This window comes from Myotis nattereri (genome assembly GCF_964212035.1).
Source record: "Myotis nattereri genome assembly, chromosome: 2".
Lineage (NCBI taxonomy): Eukaryota > Metazoa > Chordata > Mammalia > Chiroptera > Vespertilionidae > Myotis > Myotis nattereri.
In genome coordinates, this window is record NC_138076.1 from 57851789 (window position 1) to 57865606 (window position 13818).

Genomic DNA, 13818 nt, shown 5'->3' on the forward strand with positions numbered 1-13818 from the left:
CTTGGGAGCAAGGGGAGGTGGAGAAGCCCTCAGGGGCAATTGGGGCCAGCAACCGCCGCTTGCACCCACTGACAGGGCAGAGGAATTGGGACTGGTGCCAGGCACTGGCTGCAGGTGCAAGTGGGGCTGGCACCAGCAGTGGGTACAAGTGGTGGCTCAACACTGGCAGCAGGTGTGAGTGGGGCTGTTGCCGGCAGCAGGTGTAAGTGGTGGATGCTGGCCCCGATCACCCCTCAGGAGCAGGGGGAAGTGGAGAAGCCCTCAGGGGTGATCAAGGCTGGCAACTGCCACTCGCACAGGCTGATGGTGCTGAGCAATCAGGGCTGGCATTGGCACCAGCATCAAGTGCGAATGGGCCAGCTGGCCCTAGCAGCAGGTGCAAGCATCAGGTGGGACCTTGGCACATGGGAGCAAAGAATTTTCAGTAACCACCAGAGGCTTGTCCCTATGACAGCAATCGGCACCCCACCTTGGTCTGGGGCCCCCACTCACCTGCTCTACCATTCTGCTACAGCCAATGCCCACCATGTTCTGTGCTCTGCTGCCTGCTGCTGATGCCCACCATGTTCCCCATATGCCCCCTGGTGGTCAGCGCATGACATAACAACTGGTTGTTCGGTTGTTCTGCTGTTCGGTCTATTTGCATATTAGGGTTTTTTAATATATATAGATGAGCACATGCACCATAGCAAAATAAACTTATTTTACAACATTGATAAATTCCAAAATATAATACAAAATGATTTTGAAGTAAAAGTTTAATAAAATTTATCATGACTACTGTTAAATATGAGTATGGCAAAGGATGTCTAAAAAATAAGGTGAAGTAGATGAGAATATAGATAGGGGAAGGGTTGGTTGTGTGTTGATGTTGGGTGATGGGTGCATTGGGACTTATTATAATCGATCTGCTTTGGTATCAGTGTAAAATTCTCCACGACATGAAGTTTGTTTAAAAATTACCGCACATTAAAAGGGTGTCTATATATTTTTCACTTGGAGCCAATTTAAAGGAAAGTTGAAAACAACTATTGTTTTTCCTATGAATTGATTCTTACATCTGTTCTCTTCCTTTCATTTATATCACAGCCACCTTAGTTCAGACATTCATCATTTGGTCCCTAGATTCCTGCAATCAGTTCCTACCTAATACTCTTTACCTCAACTTCTCCCTTTATCCCTGTCATGCTATTCTTTATGCCAGTTCAACATGCATACATTTTTCAGAGCATCCTATATATAAATTTCTCTGTCTTATTTTTTGGGTTAATCCTCACCTGAGGATATTTTTTCTGTTTATTCTTCTTCTTCTTTTTTTAGAGAGAGTGAAAAGGAGAGAAGAAGGGAGAGAAATAGAGAGAAAGGGAGAGAGAAACTTTGTGATGAGAGAGACACATTGATTGATTGGCTCCTATATACACCCTAACCAGGCTGAGGATCAAATCTACAACCCAAGTAAATGCCCTTGACTGGGAATCAAACCCAAAACTCTTTGGTTCACAGGCTGACATTCTAACACTGAGAAACAGCAGCCAGGATATGTCATATTTTTAAAGTTTTTCCATTCTTTGGCCCAAACTATTTAACTTCTCTCTAACCCAATAAATGCTAGAAAGTCTAGTCTCCTCATTCTTCTAAAGATGCCATAATTGTTGTGCATGGGCAATCCTTCTCCTGTCCATGTATTCCAATTCTACCAGTCTTTTAATATTGATTCATTTCCTTGAATATTTGTTTTATTTCTGGATATTGAAATAAATTGATTATAAAAGACATATAAATATACAGGGTGGGGTAAAAGTAGAATTACAGTAGGTTGTGAGTATACAAAACAGAGTTTCTTGCATTATTATTTATTAATTATTGTATTATTTTCCATACTAACAACTGTAAGCCTACTTTTGCCCCACCCTATATTTATGTATTAATCTTAACAAATATGCATATAATATACGTATTTTTCATTTTAATAGGCCTTTGGTGTTAACTTAATTGGAACCACTTAAGAATGTCAATTTCTCAGGAAATCATCACTTGAATATTCAAAATGAAAGGACCTACTAGAGTTCATTGCTTCCTCAAGTCTAGTTTTTGTCATTAAACCTAAACAAAACTTGATAAATTCTATCATTTTGAAGTGTTGTTTAGAGATAGGGTTTCTCTTTGGTTGTTTCAAAGTATCTCTAAGGATAAACAACCAAATGATAAGGATGATGAAAAATACAAGATGGATATTTTTTCTTTCTTACAGTTGAAATCCGGTGCCTTTTTGAGAGGCCTGTGCCTGCTAAGAATGAAACAGCCTAGAAAGTGGTGAGCCAGGGGTCACTGTCCCTTGTGCAATGCTTTCCATAAAGTCTTGTGTCAGTTAACCTCAAAGGAATGTAGTTTGCCTGGGGGCAAGACGTCCTGCTACACACCCATGGAAGTCAGCAATGTAGCAGAGCTTACAGTTTCAATCTACAGAGCCATATAAGGGTCCCTTGATAGAATAAACAACATCTTAGGCCCAAGGCATCATGAGATTAAGGGTAAACTGAATTTCTACTTGAAAACATAACCACATCCTATATAATAAAAGCCCAGCGACCATAACGGCAGAACGACCAGAACGACCTTTTGACCAGTCACTATGTGGTGCACTGACCACCTCTCAGTCCCTTTCCCCAGCTGGCAGGCTCCCATCACCCGATGGTGAACGGCAACCCAGGGGTGGGTGGCAGGGGATGCAGGTGGCTCCAGGCCAAGGCGCCCACCCTACCGGTAGCCCCACACACAGAGGGAGACCTGCAGCAGGGTGGGGGCCGGGGAACAGCTGACCTCTGGGTCCCTCCCCCAGCCCGTAGGCTCTGATTGCCTAATGGTGAATTGGGAACCAGGGTGGGTGGCTGCAGGAGGTGGGGCCAGCTGCTGGCAGCTGGGGAAGATGGCCCTGATCATAGGCTAGACCTAGGGACCATACCCACGCACAAATTTCATGCGCCAGGCCTCTAGTTATCTAAAAAAAAGTTCTCTATCCTCTTTAAATAATATTTTTGCTTCACTCAGAATATCTCTACCCTAAAATCACTAAATATCACAGTATTTTAATTTCTTTGGGGTCAAATTAGTTTCCTGCATATGGGTTTTACCATCCTTTTTGCTTTTCTTGAGGACTTGGCAATTCACATATAGAAATACCTAGCAAAAATTGTAAATAACCTTGGAATCTGTGTGCATATAGGCTACTTTGAAAACCTCTATGTAGTCCTGCAGTGATTTCTATGTGTAATTTCATAAGCCCCTCTTCTTCTCTTCTTTGCCCCCTTTTGTTTGTAAACTCCTCCTTTGACATCCTTGATACTAATCGTATCCTCCTTCTGCCTCTGAATTCTCTGATTTGTTTAAAAATATAGTCTTTGACATGTACCCAACAAACTCTCTCACGCTGTTCACTTTCAATTAATTTTCCATTTTGTTCAGCTACCAAGCACCCTGTTTTTCCCAACCAGTTCCCTCTGGTTTCATTGCTAACAGTGTTCTATCTGGGCACTTCTGAGGTACTCTCTCACCCTCAACTCGTTTCTCAAAATACCAACTTTTGATGGTGAGGACGCAGCACAACTAGGACTCTCATTTATTGCTGGTTGGTATGCAAAAATAAAATGGTACAGGTTTTTTAAAAGACAATTTGACTAGACATTCTCTTACCATAAGATTTATCAATCGCACTCTTTGGTATTTACCCAAATAAATTAAAAACTTACATCCACACAAATTTATTTATAATTTATTTATAATTTATTTATAATTTATTTATAATTGTCAAAACATGGAAGCAACCAAGATTTCCTTCAATAGGTGAATGAACTCATTATTTAGTGATAAAAAGAACTATCAGCCAGGAAAAGACATGGAGGAACTTTAAATACAGACTGGTAACTGAAAGAAGCTATTATGAAAAGGCTGCATACTGTATGACTCCAACTATATGAAATTCTGGGAAAGGCAAAACTGTAGAGACCGTAAAAATATCAGTCGTTGCCAAGTGAATCCTAATGTAAACTATGAACTTTGGTTGATAATGTGTCAATGTAGGTTCATGGATTGTGACAAAGGTACCAACCTGGTGGAGGATGTTGGTGGGGGAGGCAGTGTGGAGAGAAGGCAATTTGTCAGCACTTTCAGCTCAATTTTTCTGTCAACCTAAAACTGTTCTAAAAATATAGTCTATTAATTTAAATATTAATTTTAAAGAAAAATCAGCTCTAGATCAATTCAGCAGAGGGCTACTTACCACTGCTGGGAAACCAGAACAGCCATGCCAATGGTGCCTCTAGACATTTATCGTCTTCAACCTCTGAATTGAAGTGCTGGTCTTCAAGCCCCTAATGGACTCCTTTTCGTTTTCATTTCCCTACCAGTGCTAAACTTTGACTTCTCTTAAAATTTAACCACATCCCCTTTCACTCATAAAATGAGAAAATAAAAATCAATAGTTAAGATTTTATTAACATTCTCACAGGTGACCCCTAAATGTGTTGATATCTGCTACTACTCTACCCTCTCTTTCCTTCTGTGTGCATGGAAGAGGTGTTCTTCCTTCCGTTCAAGGTGAACCTCTCCATTATACTTGAGATTTCCATCCCCTTTGCCTCCAGTGGCCCCACTCCATCACTCATACATATTAGTCCACTGTATCCTTCATCCCTCCCTCTGGCAGCTGGCTTTCCCTTCCAGCATAACGTGCTTAAGGAAGCCCTCCTTTGACCTCATCACTCTTTCATTTATTGGCAAGCTATAAGCACTGTCTGGTTGTGGTGGTCAGGACATTTTAGTGGAAAGGGGGGAAAAAAACCCAACTTGAACTGACGTAGATTAAAAGGAAAATTTATTTACTCCGACAACTCAAGGAAGTGGTGAACCACTAAAGTGTGAGAACAGTAGAGATTCGGCCAAGACTCGGGAACCATCAGATTCAGTTTTCTGTATTCTCTCTCCATCTTAGCTCAACATCAACCTGCATTTGACGTCATTCTCTCTTAATACAGTTGCGCTTTCTCCACATGTTAATAAACCAGGTTCCTGAATTTTACCACATACAGCTTCTATCATCAGGGAGAGACTAACATTTATTTTCTGAAACTCACATTACAATTCCTGGAAAAGGAGAAAGTGAATAAAGGAAGACTAGTAAGAAGAGAAAATCTCAGCCAGCCCAGCAGGGACTCCATTGCAGACTGCCATGGAGTTACATTGTAATGAATGCTGTAGAAGAGCTTCGTGCTGGGCAGTGGCCAGTCTACACTTCCTGCAGTGTTCACTCACTAATGGGGCTGTCCAGCTTCATTGATATTAACAGATCCTAAAGTTGCTGCAGTTGGAGGCTGTCACCTAAATGCCTTCCTTGTTTCAGGTTTTCTCTGAAAGAGAAATCTAAGTGACCCCTGAATGACTGCATACCCTATAATATCATAGACTGCACAATATTGTCACTTAGCTTACTTGTCTTTCCTCCCCCATTAAGTGCCCTAAAATAAACAAAAATCTAAAAAAAAAGTGATAACCTAATAAGTATTCATTAATTTAATTTAGTTTGTTCATTTTTGACATGCATAGAAACTATTTTGTTTGCATCTCCACATCGATGTTCAATGCTTGCTAAATAAATGAGTGGGAAAAAAAAATGGATCCAATGGGGAAGAACAGTGTGCTAATCTCCATGTCTTACCTATAAAAGTATTTTTTTAGCTTTGTGAGAACATTATAAATGATTTAAAATATATATATTTTCTTCTCTGACTTCCACTTGCATTAACTTCATTTCACCAACTATTTGGATGTAGGGTTTTTTGGCAGTAAAATGTAGAGATGTGACAGTCACAAATTGTGAGTTTGAACAAAAGAAACAAGAACATCAATAGTCTCATAATAAAGCTTGCAAGCTCATGTAAACAAGGGCACAAAAGCTATTCTTCACTTCACTTTTCAATACATTTGACAGTCTGATAAGCTCCCACTTCACTGAGAATATAAAAGCCATGTTGCAGGTGTGAACGCCTTCTGATTCCTTAATTATTTATTAGAAAAATTCTTTAAGAACCATTAATATATAAAGGCATGGAGAATTGCAGAAGCAAGCAGGTTTTGAGCACCTTACCATGTACCAAGCACTGTACTGTGCATTTATCCTCAGACATCTACAGTATGGCTATGGACCTTAGGGAGGATATGTGGCTATCCAAAGCCAAGTTAAATCCTATTTTTAGAACAGATATTTGAAGCCAAATTTTTTGACTCCCAAACCCAAACATGTTATCCCACAACACCATTGATTCTAGCTTTAAAAATCCTATTTGAGCCCCCAAAGAAACCTAGTTCAATGAAAAAGAAATCTCTCTTTCATCTTTCTAGAAGAATTTTGTCTAGCACACCAGAGAATTTAGAAAGAATTAAAATGGTTGATCCCTGGAAAAATTGTTTGAATGTGACTTGCAAGATACCATTAAGTAGCCTAGTTAAGGCTTATATATTTTTAGGACAAAAGCAGGTAAGTATTCTCTCACAACCAGTGCTCATCCATTCTAAATGCTATTAAGAACCTTAGAAGTTCACCAAATATATTTGACCAAGATACGCTTTAAAGATTTCATAGAGCTAAAAATAAATTTGATTTGCCTTAAAAACATTTTAGGTGGCTGTCCAATGAAAATTACAATAAAATCCAACCCCTTTATTCTTCAATGAATGCAGAGAAAAAATAAAATCAATGAAATTTTCATTTGTGTTATTATTCTTATACTAGACTAGAGGCCCGGTGCACAAAAATTTGTGCACTTCGGGGGGAGGGGGGTCCCTCAGCCCGGCCTGTGCCCTCTCGCAGTCTGGGACCCCTCGGGAGATAACGACCTGCTGGCTTACACCTGTTCCCAGGTGGCAGAGGGCAGGCCCAATCCCTAGGTGCAGCCCTTGGTCGGGCTAAGAGCAGGGCCAATTGGGGAGTGATGCCACCCTCAGTCATGCTCAGGGTAGGGCCGATTGGGGGATTGGGGCATCGCCCCCTGTCACACTCAAGGCAGGGTCGATGGGGAGGTTGCAGCGCCACCCCCTGTCACACACAGTGCAGGGCGAATCAGGGGGTTGGGGCACTGCCTCCTGTCACGCACAGAGCAGGGCCCATCAGGGGGTTGGGGCGCCACCCTCTATCACCCACAGAGCAGGGCGGATCAGGGGGTTGGGGCACCGCATCCTGTCACACTCAGGGCAGGGCCGATGGGGAGGTTATGGCTCTACCCCGTCACACACAAAGCAGGGCCCGTGGGGGGGGGGGGTGGGAGGTTGGGGCACCGCACCCTGTCACACACAGAGCCGCAGGGCGATCAGGGGGTTTGGGCGCTGCCCCCTGTCATGCTGATCCCGGTGCCGGGAGGCCTCACGGCTCCACTGATCCCAGTGCTGGGAGGCATATTACCCTTTTACTATATAGGGTAGAGGCCTGGTGCACGGGTGGGTGCCAGCTGGTTTGCCCTGAAGGGTGTCCTGGATCAGGGTGGGGGTCCCCACTGGGGTGCCTGGCCAGCCTGTTGAGGGGATGATGGCTGTTTGCAGCTGGTCACACACCCTTCAGTGTGGGGGTCCCCACTGGGGTGCCTGGCCAGCCTGGGTGAGGGGCTGAGGGCTGTTTTCAGGCTGGGGGTGACTGAAGCTCCCAACTGCTCCTTTTTTTCTTTTCTTTTTTTTTTTTTTTTTATTCTGGGCCAGCTTTAGCTTTGAGGCTTGCCTCCAGTTCTTAGGCCTCCGCTGCTGAAAGTAGGTTTCCGGCCTTTGCTTACAATGTTGCGATCCTGCTGGCTGAAGCCTGGCGGACTAAAGCAGGTTTCTGGGGTTTTGTTTAGCTTCTATATTTGTTACATAGTTGATTAGAGTTGCAGCTCAGAGGCCGGCAAGACAGGCGGGGAATGTTGGAGTCCTCCATCACTGAAGCAAGCAAGCCTCATGTTAATTTCAAGCTGCCTGGCTGCCGGTCGCCATCTTGACTGGCAGTTACTTTGCATACTGCCCTGATTAGCCAATGGGAAGGGTAGCGGTCATACGCCAATTACCATGTTTCTCTTTTATTAGATAGGATGCCCATTGCAGGAAGATTCCTGCAAGAATAGAGCTTCGCTTCTGTCTCTGCCGCTCCTACCCCGGCCTTCTCTGCCGCTTCTCTCCCGGCCATCTCCGCTACCTCAGCTCTGTTGCTTGACTTCCTTCTACGGTGTCTTCAGTCTTCGCTCCCAGCCGGTATATGCAAATTAGCCACCATCTTTGTTGGTGGTTAATTTGCATATTGTTCTGATTAGCCAATGGTGGGTGTAGCGAAGGTATGGTCAATTTGTATCTTTGTCTATTATTAGATAGGATATGTTTTCCTTATAATAAATGGATCAGATATATCCCCAGCTTAAATACACATTCTTTAATTTGTTACACTTGGAGTTGTGAGCAATTTTGATTTCAGAAAAATGTCTTTTTCTTTACAAAAGCTTATTTAATCATGTTAAAGCTTTTTGAGATTAGTGTTAGATTGCATACGCCATTCTTCATCCCATAGGACTTGTTTGGATTTTTTTCTCAAGTAAATGCTTGCTTTAAAAAGCACCATTTCTCACCCTTCCAGTGTGGAAATAAATCATTTGTATAAACTTGAATCTGCCTAGTGTGATTCTTATGGAAAGAACAATGGCAGTTCAACAATGGAACTGAGGGTGGGAGTACCGACTGTTATAAATACATCACTAATAACGTCAGTGTATTTCCCTTGTCTTCCACACAACTATCTCTGGGGAAATAGAAACTCTGTCACAGGCTAACTTGAATTCCTGTCATTGTACTCTGACATCAGTCTTCCTAGTCCTGGGCTCATGGCCTATGGCTGAGGTTATCATCTACTGTGTCACACCCATCCACTAACATAGAATCGAAATCAATGGAAAGGGTTATTTATTTTTTTTCTTATATAGGAGAGGCAAATGATTCATGAGCTCAGCAATAAATCAGAATGAAGCTAAAACAACTGAGCATTGGGACAAATCTTAGCTGGAAAAACTAGAGATTTACAGAGGAAACAATATTAAATATAAACCCTTTCCTATGTGTTGATAACTATATTTGTTACACGTTTCCAAACTATTGAAAGTGATGACACATCTAGCTTTACAACATGCCAAGTGCATCATTTCCTTCCCTCTTTCTTCTCTCCACCCCAGCATCTAAGAAAAAAAAGCTGAGGACAGCACACTCTACAAGATTACACTCTAGAACTTTAGTCTGGATTATGCTGGGAAGTTTGGGGCTTTTTCTTTAGATAACAACTGTTCTGTAAAAAAGCAAATGCACAATTTCTCTACAGGGCTTCTGCATTTGGTGCCTGTGATGTTTCGACATATATACAATAGTTCAGATACTTACGGCTGTTAAGCGAGTCTGATTTTGTAATTACTAGTGCTTCAGATACCAGTCGGGATTTGTGGCACAGTAAGCCTCAAGGAATGACTAATGATGCCAAATAGTGGCAAAGCTTAACTGTCTTAGTCTGATCATATCTGAATCTGGTTCTGATGACTGCTTTGTCTCTTCAGATTGCAGTTGGGTTTTTTTGTGGGGTTTTTTTGTGTGGCTTTTAGCATGTCCTGCAGTATTTTGTTGCATGCTGCACATAATATATCAGATAATAGAAACTGAGGGAAATAGGCTGTTAGTGTGTGATGTTTTCTATTAATCAGTTTAGAAGTTGGATTATGTTCCAAATTTATAGAGACTTCAAATTTCTCTGGCATCCTTGATTGTTGTCTCCTCTGTTGACCTGGGCTTCCATAACCATCCTGCCTTAGAGAGACTCTCATTCTTGCAGCTTACAGCTGAAATCCACTGTTATACCGGAGCCCAGGATATGGGCTTAGGTCCCAGGGAAGCAGATGCTGGTACGACTCTCTGGATTTGCTGCATCTCCAGATGTTGGCGTAATAGTTTGCACTGTGATTTCAGTTCTCTGAAAAGTTGTTGAATTTCATACCTCCCCCCACCCCAAGATTTTTCTTATAAGGATGGGAGTAATGATTTCTAAACTCTTTACAAAATGTTAGAGCCCAAACCAGAGATCCACATTACTATCTTAGGAATCTGCAATAGGTGCATTTTTTTATTTCTGTCATCAAATAGAGCCCAGATGATTCTCTTAAGGATCTATGTATTTTCAAATGTAAAATTAAAATCATCTGTACAAAACAACACACACACACAAACACCAATAAATCATAAATCCCTGAGACCAAAAGTATCAATCCAGAGCCGCACAACAACAGCTCCCAGTTGTAATCCAACTAACCCTTTGTTCTAAAACAAGAGCACTGGTTCAGAGTAACGCCAAGGTATTCACTCAGTGCTTCAACAGCCACACCCCCTTCAAGATCTCACACTTGAACTTTTTCCTACTAAAACACAACTCTTAGCCTACCAACTCTTCCACTTCTTTACCCTGGGCAACTATTGCAAAAGTATTTTATTTCTGGCCTTTTCAATCTAGTTCTACATCTTACTAGTTAGGCTTAATTCATCCTACCTTCTGGGATTGGTTCTAACTTGCAAGTACCAATCCTTTAATATCTAGGTAAAGTGGATGACTTGCTCTTCATTAACATATGTCTTGGCACCTTTATTCACGCTGCTCCCACTGCCTGGAAATTCTACTCTCTCCACTCTGCCTTTTCAAATTCTATTCATCTTTTAATCGATGATAACAACTTCATAAATCTACTCAACTCTATGTGAATTTCTGTCTTTGAACTACACAGCCCTTTATTTATACTTCTACTCTTCCATGTATCTAAACTTAAATTCACCTACTTCATCTCCTTTAGTAAATGACCTCTAATTTCTTTTAATATGTAGCTTATGCACAGTGTCTTATACATTGTAAAAATTTGTCAAATCATGCAGTGGTTCTCAATCTGTGGGTCGCGAACAATGAAAATACATCCTGCATATCAGATATTTACATTACGATTCATAACAGTAGCAAAGTTACAGTTATGAAGTAGCAACGAAAATAATTTTATGGTTGGGGGTCACCACAACATGAGGAACTGTATTAAAGGGTCGCGGCATTAGGAAGGTTGAGAACCACTGAGGGAGATTAAGTTTGTGCGGGAGCAGTAATGTACTAAGGCTCGTTGAATTATATAGTCTCAGAGTTGATAGGAATCACACATGTTCAAGGCAACAAATTAGATGAATGCATTCAGGGAATGGATTCTACTGACACCAGGCTCCTACTTTAGACTGGTTCCATATGCACGGCCAAGTGTTATTGCTCATGCTGAGCGCTGACCATTCCCTGTCCAATCATAAAGCCTGGTACATATTCCAAAAGTTTACTCCAATAAGATTGATATTTTAATATCCAAAAGATCAGGGAGTTTGAAATTTTAGATATTTCACTTTGTAGTCTGTTCACCAGATGGTTTAAGTATGAAATAAGACATATTAGCTTTACTGCTAAGTGGTCATTTAGCCTGAGGTTGACTATCTCCATTGTTAGGGTTTTATTTTTCTCAGGTTTTCTGAAATTTTCTGTGTCTCCCCAAATTTGTTTCAATGCAAAAGAGAGGCGTTATATTATAGAAACTTAATAAAGTGCTGGTAGCTGTCCTTTTAAAAAAACTTTTTGTTAACATTTTCTAGAAACTTTCTAGAAAAATCTATTTACTTATTTTAAAAAGTACTGTGACATCTAAATTCAGAATAGTGGATATATTTATAATGAAGTTCAACCTATCCATGATATTCTCATGTGTTTTAAAATGGGTATATGAGTTGCTGTCATCTTAAGGTTGTTAGAGAAATAAATATTTCCAAAAAAGGATATTTTCAGAAACTTTAAAATAGCCCTGGCATCAACATTTCTTAACTATATGCAGCACAAGGGAAATTTGCATGTTTTAATACTTGGAAAAACATCAAAGTTTGCTTCTTTAATGTGACATATTCTTTAGCAGGTCATGACAGATTTATTGCAACTGGCTGTCTTCCAAAAGCCATCATGCTTCCTGATTTATCCATTTGTTTAAACCTTGAAGAGATTTGAATTGAATTCTAAAATTTTATATTTAAAACATTAGAGTTGAGCTCTGTCTAAAAAGGGATTGAAAGAAAAACTGCTTTGGCCAACACCAGCCATTGGAAAGATTCACTTGGTATTTTGGGTTTTGATTGCACTCGTTGTCTTTTCCCATAAGTGTGTCATTGGAAGGCAGACAGGGAAGCTGTGACTGGACCCTGTGAAATGACAATGTGAGCCTGATCAAAACATTCGTTCAAGAGCATGGAATTGGAGTCAGACAGATTTGGTCTCAGGCTCTCGATCTTTCATTTGTTTGCACTGGCGGGGGGGGGGGGGGGGGGGGGGGCGGCGGTAGGCACAAACATCTTCTCCAGTATCGTCTTTAATGCTGGGGAAATACCTACCTCACAGAGTTTTTTCAACAAGATTTTATTAAAGTAATATACACAAAAGAACTTAAGTGAATGGTACATCATTGAGATTTCACTCAATAAATGAAAATGACTTAAATAATAAGCCTAGTTCAATAAACAATGCAGGAGAAACACTGCAAAGATTGGGAAAGAGGTAAGACTGTCTTTGATGCTGACTTTACTTCAAAGACTTTGAGTAAATAGGTGGATTTTTCTCAACATAACCATATACCTTCCAAATTAGAAAACAAACATTAATTGTAATTTTTTTCATTCTTGGCTGTAATTCAGGCTTTAGTTTATATTTCATTTTAAACAACACAACTTCTATCAGCATGTCAAATATGTATACACACACACTATGAATATATATAATATATATCTATGACTATGTAAAAAAAAAAAAAAACACTTTGCAAAAAGCAGTTGCCTTTCTTTGAATCTAAGTCAGAATCACTTCAATTTTATAAACACTGGTCCATGGCAATGTTTCTAACTCTTTCAAGTATGATATTTATACTCATGATGTTAATATATTTCTTATTATACACACTTCTTCCCTATGACAGTAGTTTTGCTTCTCAAATCCATGGATTGAGACCACACATAATGATATAAACCTGTTACGAATTCAATGGTTTTTGAACTGGCTTTCTCATTCGTTGTTTGCATTTATATATTTTTAGAAATCTGATTTAATTTAGGTATTCATTTGATAAATATTTACTAACTGTATGAGTTATCTATTTCTATGTAACAAATTACTTCGAAGTTTATAACTTAAAATATCAAACATTAATTGTAGCACATAGCCTCTGAGGTCAAGAATCCAGAACTGGTGTGACTGGGTAGTTCTCCTTCAGGGTTCTCAGCAGGATATAGTCAAACTATTGCCTGCAGATTTAATCCTCACCTGGAATTTGTCTGCGTCTGCAGGATCCACCACCAAGCTCATGCTCATGTCTGTTAATAGGCCTCAGTTCCTCACAGGCTATTGGCCAGAGGCCTCAGTTTCACTATAGCCGCAATTTTCAACTGGTGTGTTGCAAGAGACATGCTGGTGAGCCATAGAATTTTTAAAACATGCAATACCTGACTGTGTAGTCATGGGCACTGACCTCTTTTCCTTTAGAATGTCAAATAAAAAACAGCCAACAGAGCAATAGCTGTCCGGTGTAAATGAACCAAAATTATACCTTTATTTTTAGTCAGATCAGCAAAAAAGTATTTTTTGGTGTGCTGCAGAATTTTTTTTTAATCCTCACCCAAGGATATGTTTTTATAAATTGATTTTTAGAGAGAAAGGGAGAGAGAGAGAGAGAG